The sequence below is a fragment of the Falco punctatus genome (genome assembly GCF_963210335.1).
Source record: "Falco punctatus genome assembly, chromosome: 3".
NCBI lineage: Eukaryota > Metazoa > Chordata > Aves > Falconiformes > Falconidae > Falco > Falco punctatus.
This window is the reverse complement of record NC_137582.1, coordinates 92,303,820-92,321,624: the sequence shown is the minus strand read 5'-3', so window position 1 is coordinate 92,321,624 and position 17,805 is coordinate 92,303,820. Positions and strand designations below refer to the sequence as shown.

Here is a 17,805-nt window from a genome sequence, read left to right as displayed (position 1 = left end):
ATCAAGCTGTTGATTTGTATCCTAAATTATTTTGCAAGTGAGGCCTTTAAAGCTGCATTGGACTTTTGTGGCCATCTCTTACTGTTCAAAACAGCTAATGGATACATAAAGTGGAAAAAAAAAAAGCAAACAAGAAAAACCCTGAAAACATTTTCTCCTTTTAGTATCTTTTTTTACAGTCACTACGTGAAAGCATTTGAAGTACTTCCTACCTCTCTTAACTTCTGTTTATAGTTTCTGAGGTCTACTTCCTTCCTGTTATGATTTCGGTGGCGTTATAAATGACACGCTTTACTCCCATCAACATTGAAGACCTAGCTCGTGTTTTTTCAAATGATTTCAGCGTGCCATTTGTGTCAGTATCGGTTTCTCTGATTTTAATATGGCCACACTTAAAATTGTTTCTTGAAAGTGTTTCGCGCCAGAGCTCTGCAGCTGAAGTACTTATATTCAAAATTCAGTTCTGCTAAGTGGTTTTGCCCATTGCTGTGAACTATATTAGCCTTAAAGGAATTGCAGGTTAACCAGAAACGAGAAGATACATTTTAAGCTGAAATACAGTGTAACAGGGTTTGTGGAAAAAACACAGGATTCACGTGAAAACCCCTGTGGCCTTTTAGGCGGGCATATGCATGCTGTTTACATCAGCATTTGTCAGCAGCGTGGAGGTGGGGAAACACCACTTTTAGCAAAGAGCTTTCAGGAAAAAGTAAAGCATTTTCTCTTGCATGCTCTCAGGTCACTGTCTGTGTATACTTGTAGAGGGGGTGGGGGGAGAGAAAGAGTACTTAGAAAAAAAAAACACAACCAGATAGTTCAAAACAATCATATCTCCTTTTCCAGGCAGAACTAGATGTCAAATTTAGCTGAAAATGGATGGCAGGATTTTAAAGATTGCCAGGGTGTGTTTTATCTGAAATCTGATCTGGCTAGTAAGAGGCTAAGAGTTATTTATTTGCAATCAAATGCTTGAGAGTTTAGTCGGCTCCAAAGAGGAGTCGGCATGTCCCTGTGACTTGGAGCAGTTAGGAAGCAGTTGGTGTGCAGCTCAGTCGAGCACTTGGCTTGCAAGTGTGTAGCCAGGCACACACATCCTGGTGTATCCCATATATATATATATATATATATATATATATATATATATATGTGTATATAACCACCCTGCCAGGATGCAGCAGATATAACCACCTTGCATCTCAGCAGGGTGGTTCTATCCGCTGCATCCCACAACCAGCTCCACTGCTGCACTACAGGTACCAGCTGCCCGAGTGCCAGCAAAATGCTCAGTGCCTTGACCCTGCTGAAATGGCAGTCTAGGAGACGCTAACTTAGGAGTCTCAAAATAACAGTCCTTGAACTGTAGACATCAAATAACTGATTAACCTGCAGATTGGATGGGTTGCTGTTGCCCTTCTGGCAACCGACAAGAGGGTAAGGCAATCACCTGTGCTCAAGTGGCAGCTGAAAAACAGACCAGATGCCTTGGTTCTGGGCTTGGATTTATCTTTCTTTCCAATTTGCACTAGCCGAGTCTGACCTGAAAGCTGATGTCCGAGTGGCTCTGTGCAGGGTGGTGCTTTGCAAAAAGGCAATAGTCAAGGAAGGGTAGAGCCTTGTCCCTATTTTCAGCTCTTAAGAGAGGAGTAGCTTCATGCCCTGGAAACAATGGTGATGAAACACAGGACTGCATTTTGCAAATGCATTTTTATTGTTTCCTCGGTGCTGGTGCAGCTGCCTCATTCATCTTTGCAGGCTGGCTGGCAGTCTCCTGCCCCTCCAGTTACAGTGCTGCTGGCTGAGGCCAGGCATGGGACTGTGCGCTGGACACTTCTTTGAAATCGGTCTCCCAGGTGTTGGCTGCTGCTTCCTGCTCCCTTCAAAAGATGGGTCATGAATTATGCACAAATTTTGCCTCTCAAGCTAAGAGAGCAGACAGATTTAGGTGGCTTCTTTTCACAAACCACAGGTGATGTGTGTCCTGGGAAGTGGTTTCATCCTTGACCCTTGGGCTTGGTCCGTTTTGGTTTCAAGACCCAACTTCTGCATTCTTGCTCTAGAAGTGTCTGAGATCCAAAAACTTGTGGATTCCAGTTGGTCTGGCTACTCACCCCAGCTTTTAATCCCTTTCCTGGCCAGGCAGAAATGTTGTCTGTGTAGTATCAATGAAACCACCTACTAGAGGAAGTGCTGCGGATGTCCACGTGAACTTGGTGAGGTTCGAGCAGGTGATAATTGCATCTTAGTAACTGAAATACACTTGCCAAGCTCTCAGCTCTATCAGTAGTAGGGCAATGTGTTCATCACCATGTGCATGAAATGCATTTCATCGCATGCTCACCATGTTGTCCACCTTGCACGTTCTCCCTTCCTGAAGAGCAAATGTTGAAATCTGGATCAAGCAGCTAAAGGAATGCCCTGATTTCTTCAGCTCTGCAAGATGCAGAATCTCTCTCCAGGCCGGGGATGGCCAGCGCAGCGCAGGCAAGAGGTCAGACACTTTCAGGTGCAAGCACTTCTGCAGTTTGTCTCCAAAATGCATTAGCCTCTCTCTGTTTGTGGGTAAGTCCTACTCCTATATCAGGGCACTGTTTATCTCATGTAGCCTTAGCCTTCTCCTCCTGGTCTACCAGCCTTGGTACGTAGTCATGAAGAAATTTTCTTCTTTACTGGTGGTTGCAGCCATCTGGTAATGTGCATTGCCAAATACCTTGTTGTGGGTCTAGCTAACACTGTTGGCTCACTCTTGGGTCTTTTCTCAATCTTCCTCTACACTGATAGCAAGATCTAAAGGCAGGCAGTGCGTCTTACTATTTGCAAAGTGCCAGGCATGATGGGGCACCACCCTGAAAGACGAGCCTCTAGACAACACCACAATTCCTGTAGTTATGAGTAGGATGTTCTTGGGTCTTTCCACTTGTGATTCTCACCCTAGAAAATGCTCAGCAGAATGCAGAAATGCTCACCCATGAAATGCTAAGTAATGTAATTGTAGCAATCATTTATGCTAGGTTTTCCTATAGGAAGCTGGTGTGCAGCTTCTTTCAGCCCTAGTCACCACATTCAAATTACTTTTTGTTGGGGAGGTGATTGAATCAATTGTTTCTCACGCTACTGTTACAGCCATTCATAATTCTCTCGTAAAAGCAAAGGCTGAGCATTTCCAGTTTCTAGCACAGAGCATCTAGCTTCAGATAAAATCACTTTTAGAGCGAGATGCCCTACCTTTTTCCTTTCTCCTGGGTTTCATAATTTTTATATCCTCAGAAACTAAAGTTACAGGTCAGGTCTAGTTACATCTCCAATAACTTATTTTCATTTCCTTTTTTCACACATGATCAGGAGGTTTAGCCCTCTTCATGACTGTCCCCTCCCACAGAAAAAACCCATGTGAGGAGTAGTGAGAGAGAAAGACTTCAAAAACAGGGTGAGTGACCTCATCATGTATCTACTGTAGAAACGTCAGTCTCCAAGAAATAGGAAAGGTCAGAGCTGTTTAGAGCAAGGGGTTTTTCACAACACAGCTGAAAAACCCAGACCGGGTCTGAAGAATTTATGCTATCCTCATGCCTTATCTCATCTTTTCCCAAAATATTTGGACACCCTCCATCCAAAGGAGTTGCTGCTGTGTGATTTTTAACACAGGTTACCATCCTGAAGCACTGGTCATGGCAGCTTTCACCAGGCTTGGACTTTCCGAGAGAAAATGGTGAAACAAATGACTTGTTTGCATGGGAGTAGTGCAAAATCACTTTTTACTTTGAAACGAAACACTTTTTTTTTTTTTTTCCTCCAGAGCTTCTCCTAGCCCCAGTATAACCAAATCCTGGAAGTTTTCATTGCACCACCTTAATAATTTTATTATTTAGACTAATTAGCCTGGGTGGTCGCTGGGCTTGGTGCAGCAGAAGGGGGAGAGATGGACAAGCCTTCTCCATGACGGGGTGGCAGGAAGGTGGAGGAGCTGTGAGCTGCGTCCCAGGCACTGTGGGCTGGGGAGAGGTTTGCCTGGCATCCCTGGGCGCGGATCCAGGTCATACCCGCACACAAGACGGTGACGGCTTGAAGGATGACTCTGAAGTCTCACTTTCCTTTAAAACCATCATTCTGCAAATAAAATGGCTTACCTATAATCCCCACACAGATACAGGCACTGTTTAAATATAGCAAGCATTGATGTCTATCTGTAAATTACAAGGAAATGAATAAATCGAGGTGACATAAACCGCAAAAAGGAAGTTTGAAATCAGCCTGGAGCTGTGATAGGTCAGCTCCTGCCGAGGGACCATGCTGAGCCTTCATCATCCACTACGGCAGTGACACAGCCACCGAACCCAACCCCCCCCAGCTGCTCCCCGCTGGCTCCCCTGCACGCTTAACCCACGTGGGGATCTGTCCCACGTCTGGCGGTCTAGACCTGTGTGGTGGGGGCATCTGTGCTCACGCAAAAGCTGCAGGCACCCCGGGCACCCGGGATCCCTGCCGCGGGGCGGGGACGGCACAGTGTTTTCTGGAAACCAGTGAGCTCATTTCTGGGAGATGGTGGTGGTGGGTTCTTCAGTGCACAGGGTGGGGTGCAAAGAGGATTAATGCAGGAAGTTGGGGGGAAAGGTTTTCTTTTTTTTCTTTTTTCTTTTCTTTTTTTTTTTTCTACATCTAAAGCACAGTTCCTACACCACTTACCATCCTGCAGCCTGCTAGGTGCAGATACTTGCAAGGTTATTTGGCTTGGCTTCATTTATTATTATGAAGACTGATTATTTTTTTTATTCTTTGCAAAGTTCATATTAAAGCTAGAATGATTAAGTAAAACATGAAGGTTTTTCATACAGTACGTGTATGTGTGCGCATGTGCGGCTAGTAGGCCACCCTCACCCTCTAAAATGATTTTTTACACATTTGGCCAGGTTCATTCCCACGTGAGTTAGGAAAAGGGTGCTAATCGTACCCTAGAAGTTTTATAAAAATACTGAGCTGGGAAGAGGAGAGAAAGAAAGATCAAGTGAGCCCATGCAAAAGGGCATTTGCTGCAGGCTTTTGACACATATTAGGCACTTAAGTTTTTAGACTTCACCTGGGGAGGAGTGTCCATTGATGCCTTGTGCCTTATTAAAGCCTGGCGACTGCATTGCAGGACATGGGCAGCCAATTGTGCTGCTCCAGAAGTCCATCTTTCTTGCGAGGTCTTACAGAAAACAAACCACACTCTCCAAAGGCCCCAATAAACCCATTTCTCCTCCTTTCACATGTTTGGTGTTCCCAGGATGACGACTAGCTCTGGTACCAACAAACCCTTCCCCTGGTCGCCAGCTTAGGGAGGTGGGCTGGACTTCTGGCAGGGGAAGGTGAGGGCTGATGTGCAGCCTCTCCAGCACACCCCTGCGGATGGACTGGTACTGAAATTATTCTTGCAGGATGCAAGGATTATCAGCATTGCTCTTTACCATACCGGCCAAACTGCATCTTCCCCAGGAAAAACTCTCCATCTTCAGATGGATGAGGCAGAGCAGAGTGGCTGCAGGCATGGACCCAGTGGATGCAAGGAGCAGGTGTGGAGGACAGCTGGCTGAGGACAGTTCAGTTGCCAGGTTTAGCTGGGGATTATTAAGGCCATTTAGGCCCTAGATGCTGCTAAGGTGAATTAGATTTGCTTTTCACAAGGGAAGGGGCAGGCAGATCTGGAGTGGAGAAGTGGGTTTTGGCCAGGAGAAGTCAGCTGTTTCTCAGAAATAAGGTGGCATGTGCAGATGTGGAGAAAGGCATGGAAAAAATAAAAATCAATGCATAAAGACAGTCTTCCCACTCCACCTCCCCCACCAAAAAAAGGAAGAGAGAAACTAAAACTGGCCGGAAAAAGAGGAGGGCAGGTACAAGCTGCTGCTTGTGGCTGCATAGGGAAAGTCAGTTATGGGGTGAGGGGAATGGGAGCTGTGACAGGGTCAAGAAGAGGTCTGCAAGCGGTGAGGGAGGGACACCATAGAGTGGGCCAGGAGCAAGCCTGGAGGCCACCCCAGGGGAGGATGGAGGAGGGGATAGGGAGAGAAAGGGCTCTCCAAGGGACGGTGGTGGCTTTAGCCATGGGGGAAGGCAGCAGTGGAGCTGCTAAGTGGAGGTGTAAGTGGAGGGCAAGGGAGAGTCTGAGGAATACGGTGCAGTGGGTCATGCTTGGAATAGGGGAAGAAACTTGGGCAAGAGGTTGGAAGGATGAAAGGGGCAGAAAGCAGCATAGCACAGCAAGAGGAATGTTCCAGCCACTGGTTGTCTGGCAAGCAGGAGGAAGGGAGGCCAGGGAAGAGGATGGTGATGGTCAGAAATAAGGAGCTGGTTGTGTTTAGAGGAGTCAGTGCTGTGTGGCTAGGTCTGGAGGAGCTGGAGGAGAGGGTTATTGGAAGGTCTTGCCAGGAGGGTTTCACCCACACTGGGAGAATGGGAAAAAGCAGATCTTGAACTGGGATATAGCTAAACAGAATGGACCCAGTTCTAGAGAGAGAAAAGCAGTAGGTGTAAAGCTGTTGGAGAGGTCCTGAAAGAATTTAGCTGTGCAGAGGTGCAAGGGGAGGCTGAAAACAGCAGCAAAGCCATGACCATACAGCTGAGGTCACAGCAAGGCCAGGCAGAGGGACAAGAAGATGATGCTGAGGGAGAGAAGGTGGTGGCCATATGAAAGGAACTGAGAGCCCAGAGATCAGATAAGGAGCAGTGAGCAGCCTGAAGAACATTTTTAAGAGGAGCAAAAGTTAACAAGTGGTCCTGGTGTGGTGAAGACTTAGTGAAAGTGGGATGTTGAATAATTCCTCAGTTCCTCAACAGTGTCAAGCGAGTCTCCTTTGGCTTCAGGTAAACATCTCCTCGCAGCCACCCACACGCTCCTGCTCCTGCCCAGCTCTCTCCAGCTCCATGTTCAGAGGGAGAAAGCAAAGGGTATTACTCTTGGAACAAAACCAGCAATTCCTGCTCAGTCCACCAGGGAAACTCATCAAGACTGCAAAGGGTTTAATGGGCCAGAAAGGCTGATTTTCAGTAGTGAATAGTCTAATCAATCATTAATTTTATCACCAGTGATGCAAAGGTACTAGCTGCCATTGCTAGTCAACACTTTTTTGATTTCTGGGAAATGCCAGCTCCTTGGACCAGCAATGCCATGACCATACTCCCAGCAGAAGGCATTGATGTAAGCTGCATGGGTGCAAGGAAGCGCATGCACCCAGCACGCATGGGATTGCTTTGAACCAGCTGATCCAGCAGAAATGATCCTTCCCTTTCCACGAGCAGGCAGCCAACCCTGCACATTGAGCCATCTCCACCTCCCCTCGAGACCCTTGCAGCTGCTCTGTGGGCTGGGGGAACCACCACTCTTCTCCTCCATCCCATGGGTGGAGGGGAGAGGCCAAATGCACTGGGCAAAGGGCATCTACACAACGCTTGAGGAGGTTTCATGCTGATGGCAGTACCTGTAAAACCTGTCCAAGATCACAGCCCCTGTGTTTTGGGTCTTGTACAAGCATGGGGCAAGGTCTTCTGCCTGGTAAGCGGGAAGGTTATCCTGCCCTCAGTGTGTGTGGGGAAACACTTGGCAAGGTTTGCCAAGGGGCAGATAAATGTTTATGGTAGGTTGAGAGTAAACCCACGATTAAAGGCTATCCAAAGCCATCCTTCCACCCCTGAAACAGTCCTGTGTTTGTATGTAAGAACTTAATTAGATCTGCTTTTAAACACGCTGGAAGCAGGTGAGTTCTAAGATAGATACACAAAGCAAACGTGCACATTTCACATTTCTTATGCTGAAGGTTAAAACAAGGCTTTTTTTTTCCCCTCTGTGGAGTATCATGAACTGTGTTCACTCATGTTAATGATGGCAGTAACAACAACAGCAATAAGCAGTATTTTAGTGGAAACTGAGGTGTTGGTGAAATTCTTATAGTTTGAGAAGCTGGAGTGGGGCAGGGCTGGGGGATGGGGAGGCTTGAAATCCTGATTCCACTGATTCTGTGGGCTGAGACTTCACCCCAGGTAGTAAAGTCTGAGTTTTTGAAAAACAGAGACGACTTTGGTTATTTGGGAGCAGGTCTGTGATATTACGTAACTGCTGAGGACATCCCATGAACCTCACAGGCGCCTCTGTTTTGATGGCCAATTTGGAACCAAAGCGAGTGATGTGGTGGAAATAATTATCTCACCGTCTGATTTAGTCACTCTGGCAAGGTGTCTGCAGAACGTAGCTGCTTTGTATAGGATAACAAAAAAGCAATGGGCTGGCTAATTCAATTAAAAGCGAATAGTTACAGCCTAGGCACTGACAGCATGTGGGAGGAAGTGGTGTTGTTTCCACTGTGACTGGCAGTGAGCTACTAGCAAAAACAAGGTGGTTTGAGGAACGCTTGCGTGTTAATGGCATTTCCCTGTTCTGTTTGTCAAGCAAAGGTGGGAATATAGAGTCAGAATTTACTTGAATTGATTCTTTTACAAGAAAAGATGAGGGGCCTCCATGGGAACGATGCTGCAGTGCCGCGGGGCACAGACAGCGCCCTGAGCTTGCCTGAAAAGCACGCGGTGGTGCGGCGGGTACTCAGACGAAGTCTCTGTGGGTGAAACAGAAAAAATATTATCGCCACGCACAGGGTAGGCTGGAGATGGTAGTTTGTGTGCTGGGAGTGCAGAGTTGCTCTCTTTCTCCGTGCTGTGGTAGGGCTCCCACCGCCTGCTGCCAGCTGGTGCCCCGTACCTAGAAGCAGGCTGCCTGTGCCACGGCTGATTCACTCCAGGCTTGTGGCAGTTGTCGGCCCCCGTGGCAGCCACAGGCTCAGCCGTCTGGCTGCAGCGTCGGGCTGAAGTGTTTCCAGAAGTGAATCAGACTCTGCCTGATGGCCGTATCAAACGTGGTAATCCAAAAGTGTGTAATAACACCTTCCACTGTCTCTGCCTCTCTGCGTATTCATCTTTCCCCCATTATTAAGCTAAAAAGGCCACCTGCAATGGTGCTGGGCGCTCTGCTGGACAGCCTATAGGATGTTAATTTCCTTCTGATCACCTCAGGTGAGTTTGCATAAGGAGAAACACTTCTTTATCAAAACTCACTTTAAAAGAAAATGGTCTGTAGATAATTAGTTCCAGCCTTTCAGCGGCTTAGTCTTTCAGCGAACATCTCAAGAGAGTTCCTGGGCTCTGCCCGCCACCCGCGGGAGCGTGGCAGTGAGCGCGGCTGGCAGCCCTTGCCCATCACCGGGACATGCAGTATTGCCGGCGTGGCCCCCACCCATGGGCTGGCTCCTCCTTCCCGGCCGGCCGGGAGGGAGCACGGCAGGTACCTCCAGTTTGGTAGGAGCATGGCTCGATGACACATGGAGGTGTGTGACAGCGATGGAGGGGAACATGATTTGCATGGGAGGGAGCACTCCACGGTGGCCTGAAGACTGAGCCTTCCTCACCGCTCACCTGCAGCAAATGGCAGGTAGCAAGCCCCCTGCCCCTTGGGTCCCTGGCGGAGCAGCGTGCTGGGGAGTCGGGGCTGTAGCTGTCTCTGCTATGTGTCTGCAGAGAACTGAGTAAGTGTGTGCAGAAGAGGAGGCAGGAGCTTCTCGGCACAGAAATTTGGCCTGTATTTGATGAGGCGCCAGCTGACAAGTACACGATGCCTCTTGCACTGGAGCAGGGATCCCTCTGCGGCCCTGCGCTCCTATTTACAGCTCCTACCCTAGTTTGGAAACTACCACCCTGACTGGTATCACACTCCTTCCTTACTGTGAGTCAGGCTCAGCCTCCTTAAATAGGTCTTGTTTCTCCTCAAATGCACAACAGTGAAAATAAAATAAATACATAGATTCTTCCCCTCCTACCCCAGCTAATATATTTTGGCAATTTAAACAGAGGGGAGATGCTCCGGACTCACCTCTGTCATTTCAAAGATGAATACAGTGGCATAAATCTGGAAAAGCTCAGCCTTGAACTGGCATCACGTCTGGCCTCCCCTCTGCCCATCCTGATCTTCCCATAATGGTTTTGGTGACTTTTTGTCTGTGTCTTGGTTCAAATTAGACTACAAACTCTTTGGTACAGTGCATGTGCATCCCTCTATCACTAAGCACCATGAACCGACAGGCCCAGCTGGGAGCTATGTACGGTGTGATGCTACAAGGACTGGCCACACCAGGAGAACACGGCAGGGTGTATGTAACAAATGCAGTCAAGAACTAGCATTGCTATAGCGTGATCTGCTGGAAATTAACAGTCATACACTTGCTGCCACACCGTACAGCACAGCCCTCCCAGGCTTGCTGGGTGTCTTGGAAGACAGAGGCAGGAAGCATGTCCTGCAACAACCTGTGGGATAGTCCTACCAGCTGTGGAATCATCTCCAGGAAAACAGTGAGAGGAGAGGCAGTGTCTCCTGTGCAGTCAGGGATGCCTTAATACCCCTGAAATGGGTGTCCAAATCACTTGAGGGGTTTTCATATTAAAAAATATCATAACCCAAGGATGTGCCCAAAGCAAAGTTAGCAAGAGCGATGCATGTGACCATGTGATGCATGGTGTCTTACTGCACAGCTCCAGGGCTTTTCAGTCCTGTGCGCTCAGACCATGTCCACAGCTGATGGTATCAGGCATCCTGGTTGTCTGAAATGGTTGTCATTCTCACCCCTGGAAAGGCAGCTCCTGCTGCTCTGTAATGGGGCTTGCATGAGGTGAGCATCACTGGGGAGGGACTAGGATGCTTCACTTCCCCCTGTAGCTGTTGTGAACCAGCCATACAGAGACAGCAGCTACTTGACACATTTACTTACATAAAAAAGCTGTTCCTTTTGTTCTGTGGTTGGCGTCAGGAACTTCACACCAGTGACTTTTTTTTTAAAAAAGTTGTTTTCTCTTACCCGGTTTGAATGGGACTACCTCCTGCTCTCCCCTCCTTCTACCCCCATTGTAGGAGAATGAAGGCAGTGGGTTGATTGACATTGATAATATGCAGCTGTGGCCTTGCTTCGAAGGCGGTGGGTTGATTGACATGGACGATGTGCAGCTGTAGCTTGTTCCTGCAAAGTGGTTAAATAGCCCTGAGGCGCATGGGAGAGGAGGTCCTGGATGAAGGAGAAGCAGCAAAGGAAAATTCCAGTGTGGCCTGGCCTCTGGAGGGTGGAGAAACAGCATGGACGGTAGTATCTGACTAATGGTAAAGCCTTTTGCAGCTTGCTAGCTTGCTTGTGCTGCAACAATTGGTGCCCTGTATGAGGCAAACTGATTTGGACTCAAACTGCAACACCCCACCATCTGTTTATTCTCATTGCTCCTGCCTCGCTGTAATTCAGCCCTACTGGCTGCGGAGGGATGGGGCTCAGGCAGGGAGGCAGGCAACATGCCTTACTGGTGGCCACTTTTTTGCAGGAGTTGCCTTGCTGCTGCCTGCACTGGCTTGACTTTGTGTTGTGTCTCACACAGTCAGGAAAACAAACTTCCCGGTGTTTACATAGCCCTGTGCCATGTTAAACCCCTCTCCAGCCTGGCAAGAGGTGAGAAGCCCTTGTCCTGGGTGATGGGAATGTCCCTGGCCCCAAGCTCCCCAGCACCTCGCAGCTCTGTGGCCTGAGCCATGCTTGTGGCAGCAGCATCGTTAATAGGAATGGAGCTGCATCCGTGTGGGAGAATGTTTGTATTTTTTCATTCTTGGGGCTTTTTGGTGTTGTGTTTTGTTCCCCCCCCCCCCCCCCCCGCAGTCACAGGTTTGTCTGCTTTGCCTCTGCTTGTCAATAAGTCAGGGCTGCTGGACAATAAGAATTCTGTTTTGCAGAGGAAGCAGTGAGTTCTGTGACATTTAAGGCTTGGGATTTTGTTGTTTTTTTAAATCAGTGAGGGGTGGGAGGAAAGCAAAATTTCATTAAGATTTTTCCTGGGGAAAGAAACCTCCAAGAAACAAGGGAAAATAAAATAAATAACAATCAAACAGCAGTCACGCAAAAAGCTTGGGCAGTACTTTGCACCAGTGGGGAAACTGGGAACTGGGATGCAAGTGCTGGCCCAGCCCAGGCACATGCCCACTCTGGTGTGGATGCCTGTGCCCTGCGTGGGTGCAGGTGGCTTAGCAGAGCAGACAGCTCTGTCCCTAGAGGATGGCTGCTTGTGGCCAAGGCTGAGGAAGGGAGGCTTGAACTTGATGGAGGAGAGGCTCAGTGGTGGGGAGGATGCCCCTTCACCACTGCCAAGAGCAGCGATTTTGAGGCTCAGCCCCCCTGGCGGCATCCCTGCTGCCTGGGGTGGTGCTCTGAGGAGCACCCGGCTGGAGGGGCACCTCGCTGGGAGCCAGGATCGGCCCTGCATGGCTCAGCAGGAGCGTGGTTGTGGGTCGTGAGGCAGGGGCCACGGGGAAAACTGTGCCTTGCAAGCCAGCAGCTCCTGGCAGCCCTGCAGCAGGCGTGCGTGGAAGCGCAGGGGTCTGAGCTGGCTCAGGGGTTGTGTGTGCATCACCCAGCTCTTTCTAAAAACAAAGGCTTACTCAGAAACAGAACCGAGGTGCTACTTGCTTTTACTCCAGCTCTTTTACAAGTAGTCCCCATTTCTCCTGATTTTACTTCAGCAGTCACTATATGAATTGCAGCTCCGAAGCGGTGGGGAGGGGGAGGGCAGTGGGGATAAATGAGCGCTGCTGGCCAGGCTGGAGCTGCTGGCTTGCTGCTGGACGTGGGGAGTTCCCTCTGCAGCAGCTGTGTCGGAGAGCAGCCTTCAGCCACCAGGCAGCTGTTGGTGTGTGTGTGGGGCTAATGTTACCTTAAATGAAACCGGTGTCTCTTTTCCCCTGGGGAATTGGCATTTTTCATTAGTGTTTTCCTTCCTGATGTTAGTTTTGCAGCTTGATTATGCTGCTTTGAAATTTTATTTTAAAAAAAGAAAGAAAAAAACCTAAGAGCTTTGTTTCCCTGCATTGTAGGATGACACAGAGCTTTTGCAATACATGCTTGGATTAGCCTCCAGCCTTTTCAAGGGAGGTGCCTGGTGCCACCTCCAAGACGCACCTTAGCTCAAAATCCACATTTAAAGGGAAGGAAAGAGCAATGGTGTACCTTCAGGCATCTTGAGGTTGGAGGCAGCAGCAGGTTGCTTTCAGTTTGCAAGCAGCTCAGAAGATCACCAGCCCCATCAACCAAATGCCTTGAGGAGCTGCAGCATTCCTGCTGCCCTTTCCCCAGCACTGCTCAGGAGGTGCTGCATTTAGTTCATGGATTCCCAAACTGACGAATCAAGGTCTCTGCTTATGACAGCAATTCAAAACACATAAATAGGAGGCCAATTTCTCTCTTGGCATTTTTACAAAACTATGGCAATGTAAACAGATTCATAACAGCCAGAAAGATCACTGGAGCAGCCTGAAGTATTTTTCTAGAAAAGATTCACATAGGCATGAGGTTTTGGCCCACATTGTTATAAGCAGAGATAAACAGAAACGGCTCTTTTTAAACACTAAAGCTGCTCTACTCCAAGTTGGGGAATTTAAAAGTGAGGGACATATTTCTATATTGGTCACTTTAAAGAATCAACCTGATTTTTTCTTTTTCTAGTGGTACAGCATAACTTCTGAAAAAGCATCAGTGAAGGTGAGCCTGAGGCTGTCAAACATGAACTTTCAGGCATTTGGGTGCTCGGTTTTTGTTAATGCTCTCCTCTGCTTTACTGTCTAGACACCAAACCAAATGAGGTTACCTGGTGCAGTAGGCTCTAATAAGGGACATTTCTTGTCCCCAAAAGCTTCCTGTCTAAATCAAAGGGGCAAGCGGCAGGAGAATGGAAGTGCTACTAACTAGATCCTTCCTCCACTGCCACCTTTGGAAAAATGATACAAAGAAGGGGTTGATAACAAAAAGATCAAGGGTTTAGTAATTAAAAAAAAAAAAAAGACTCAATGCAAGGGCAGAAATTTTTGAATAGTCATATGTCTAGAAGTGTTGGAGATCACACCAGGGACCCCTTCATGTCTTAGGCACCAGACCTGCATCTTCCCTGGGTACTGAGGGCTGCTGTAACCAGCCCTCCAGGTGCCCAGCCCCAGGCAACGCCCTGTGAGCCCACAACCTCAGATACTACCCTTTCCTGGGTAGTGGTGTCCTAGCTGGCACTGAAGGGAACATTTTCAGGAGCAGATCCTGCTGCTGCTCCCTGCTTGTCCACGCTCATGGGCAGCTGAGAAAGGAAGGATCAGGCACGCATGTAGCCGCAGGCAGGGCTAGCGGGATGCTTTTCTAGCCCTGCGTTGACAGCTGAGGTCTTGACAGAGCATACAGAATTGTGGGGTTGGTGGGGAGCTTAGAGGGCCGCTTTACAATCTGAGCCTGTCACCTGGGCTCTGAGGTGCTGGCTGGACCGGTGATGGGATGGTGCCTAGCAGTTGTGTGGTGGCAGTGAGAACATAGGTGTAGGCTTGGGGTTCTCTTAGAACTTGCTTTTGAATGGACCAAGCAACTTGCTAGTGGTCAGAGTGGAAAACCAGCAGCTAAACTGGGAATTAAAGCAAGCTCCCCTGCATTCTTTCAGCTCCATAAGAAGAAGGTTTCTCCACCATGCCTTGGAGAGATGGGCCCACAGGAAAGGACCAGGATCATGGTGGTAATGAAAATAGACCTATTTAAAGTAAAACCAACCAACCCAAACCCCCAACAACTTTTTTTTTTTTGAGCAATTGCATCCATTATTCAAATTACAAAGGAAAGTCCAGAATTCTGGACAAGGATTGGGGCTGACTAGAGGAATTAACCATCTCCTCCTGGTGGTAGTACCTCGGTGGGTGCAAAAGAGACAGCTGGAGAATGCAGCTGCAGCACATGAAACTTCTCTCTGTCAAGCTAGGAAAGAAGAGCAGAGATAAGGGATCATATTGGTATAGGTCTCAGTACAGGAAGGACTCATGGCCCATGATGGAGAGCTGCTGGTCAACACTGTGGCTCTGAAGTGGTGGGTGTTCAGCTTGTCAGAAAATCCACTCTTTATTTACAACCTCACTCATCATTTACAAGCCCACCTCTTTACAAGCCTGTTGATGAAAGTACCTTGCCTTGAACTCTCGTAGGAAGTCTCTCCAATCACAGAAGTTTCAGATTGCTTATTTGCCTTGGGTTTGGTTTTTTTTTTTCTTATTTGGCACTTTGCATTTTATTATGCAGTCAGAGGAGAAAATGATGGAGGCTACGTGGGAAAGAGTTAAGAAATATCAGCATTGGGCTTTTCTGTGTGGTTCCCTTAGCTTAAGGAGACAGAAGTGGAAGGGAGAGAGCAAATTCAAGCAATTAGATGTGGTTACATTATATTGGACCCTTTGGCTGTAGCCTGCTGCTTCGGCTCACAGAAGTATTCTCAGTTGCTGTCCTTGTGATTAGTCCTCACTCAGTGTGTCCCTCACATGCTCCAGGCACTTGCTCCTTCACTGCTTTCCCCAGCCCACGACCACCATCCTTAAGGCACAATTTCTCCCTCTGTCTTTCATCCCTAGCACCCTAAGCCATGCGTGCCCTCCCCTCCAGCTCCTTCTGCTTTGCCATGGGCACTGCCGGGGCTCAGGCTGCTGCTGCCTGGCGCCGTCTGGGCTTGCAGCAGTGGGACCTTCCTCCAGCCAGGACTCCAAAAGGACAAAGCCCCTCAGGGCTACAACACCAAGTTTCACTTACTTGGGTCGGATTTGAGGTCAGATGCAGACCTCTGGGTGCTCACACAGAGCCATGAGATTGGAATAAAGCTAGGGAGGATTCTTTTTTAGCTGTCCAGCTTTAGCAAGCGCTTGTGAGCAAGATGATTTATCTCTTCAGAGGCTTAAACTTGGCAAAATTTGGATGGAGGTTTTTCCCAGGCAAGCAGCACATTCCTGACACACAAGCCAAAATCCTGCCACATTTCAAGTCCTTTTTCCAAAGCCTGGGGGCATGAAGAAAAGGTCACCAAATTTCTTGAAACATGGGGGGGGGGGGGGGGGAAAGAAAGAACATATTTTCTTCCAGCTAAACAATCAGCAACCACTTAGAATTTCCAGGCAGAGAAAATATACTGGGGAAGACTCCAACCTAGGATATTTTAGCCCAAACAACTGTCATTTGACAAAATTACAAGCAACTGTAATTAGGAAGCAACAGGCAACTGCTGGATTTGCTGGTGCCCCATTAAAACATGTTTTTGACATTTTTCAAAGAATGAAAGCTGCTGTGCAGGTGTATTTGCTATAGCTGGGAAGAAGTAGCACTCCACTTTTCTTTTCCCCCACCTCCTTTTTTTCTGAATGAAAGTGTTTTACAAATGAAAAATGAGGTTTCCTGAAATGAAGGGCTGCCTTTTATTCTGAGCTGGCTTCCATGAAATGTATTTGAGAGTTTCTTGTCCTTATCTCTTGACTTGCTGCAGGGTGACAAGCGACCATCCTGCCCAGGTCACCTTTGCTGAGCGAGTAGCTGGGCTGGGCAGAGTCCTGCGGACCTGCTGGGGCATCTGAGGAGGTTTTGAGCAGTCCCAGGAAAAGGCTTGCCACGCTCTTTGTTGCCTGCCCCCACATTCAGAGTCCAGCCCCATGTATCTCTGCTTCTCCTCCTCGGGGCCCGCAGGGTGCCCTGGGACGCACAGGATGCAGGAGGGCTGCCTGCCCATCACACTGTGGGGTTGCAATCCCGGCCGGCACACCCTCCTGCTGATGTCCGGGCTTGGCTTCCTGGGCAGCATCACCCGCCCCACCTGGGCACCAAAAGTTCGGTTTCCCCAAGCTGGAGCAGGGAAGGTGTCTCTGGACTGCGCACCAGGGATGACCTGCACTTGCCCTGGGGACTACTGACTAATTTGCTCTCCCTCACGCTTTCTGACTCACCTCCATCCCTTTCCTCTGGGTCTTTTCTCTCTCTCTTTCTCTTCAATAATCTCCCTTTGTGTCCTAGTCCCTCTTCTCCCCTTCATTGGTACTTCCTGGAGCACGACTGGGAAGGGTGGGAAGCAGTAAGGATGTGCAACAACTCCCATCCCCATGGAATGAGAATGCACAAGTGCTTCCAAAACCACAGCCTGACCTGCACAGGGCCTAGGGGCAAATACAGAGAGAGGAAGCATCAGGTGTGTGTTGGAGACCATGGGCCAAGGCTGCTGCAGCTTTAACTGGGAACAGCTGATGCACGAGGGGATGCTCTGGCATGGGAACAGCAGCACCCCAGTATGCTTAGTAGTACTCAGACATACAGTGAGCACCAAAGCTGTCCCCCACAAGAAAAAAAGCAAATGTATATGCTAAACTGTTATACGCAGTCCTTTGCATAGGCTAGGATAATAGTCTAAATGGCATGTGAGCACAGGAGAAAAAACTTGTGATGTTCACTTTCTCTCCAGTGTTAACCCATGGACTCACTGCCACAGAGTATTGCTGAGGCAATAGCTCCACAGAAAAAGTAAAAGCCTGGTAAGTCCATAGTGCTGATGGGAAAAGCTCAGCAGCACAGCAGAGGAAAAAATATCTTGATGTAATCTTGTGCAGATGTTAAGAACTGCAGGGATGCTGCAGTGACATTTCCCACTGGGTAGGCAGGAAGGGCAGTCTGTCTCTCCTAAAACTACAGCGCTTATTCCTCCTCATGCTGAGGAAGGCATCATGCTTTTTAGAGCAGTCCTAGACCAAGTTTTCATCCTGTGGGGCAAACATCAAAGCAAAAGTGCATGTTTGTGTCTGTGAGCAGGTGTAGATCTACCAGGGGACAGGTCTAAGGAAACTGAGCCTTTGTTCACCCCTATCTCCTGCCAGTGTCGCTGCCACTGCACATCATCTTCTATCCCAGGGTCAAAATGGCACAATTTCTTATGTCACAGAACATCTTGTAA

At 48.5% G+C, this 17,805-nt stretch overlaps 1 long non-coding RNA gene across 1 annotated transcript in view; it reads left to right on the top strand.

The window, feature by feature from the left end:
• The first annotated feature begins 1,138 nt into the window (after nt 1-1,138).
• The window catches only part of LOC308060805, a 27,312-nt gene continuing 10,645 nt past the window's right edge, over nt 1,139-17,805 (top strand). The window contains exon 1 of the long non-coding RNA XR_013926898.1: nt 1,139-17,389. This is a non-coding gene — a long non-coding RNA (uncharacterized lncRNA). The remainder of the gene's footprint in view (nt 17,390-17,805) is intronic.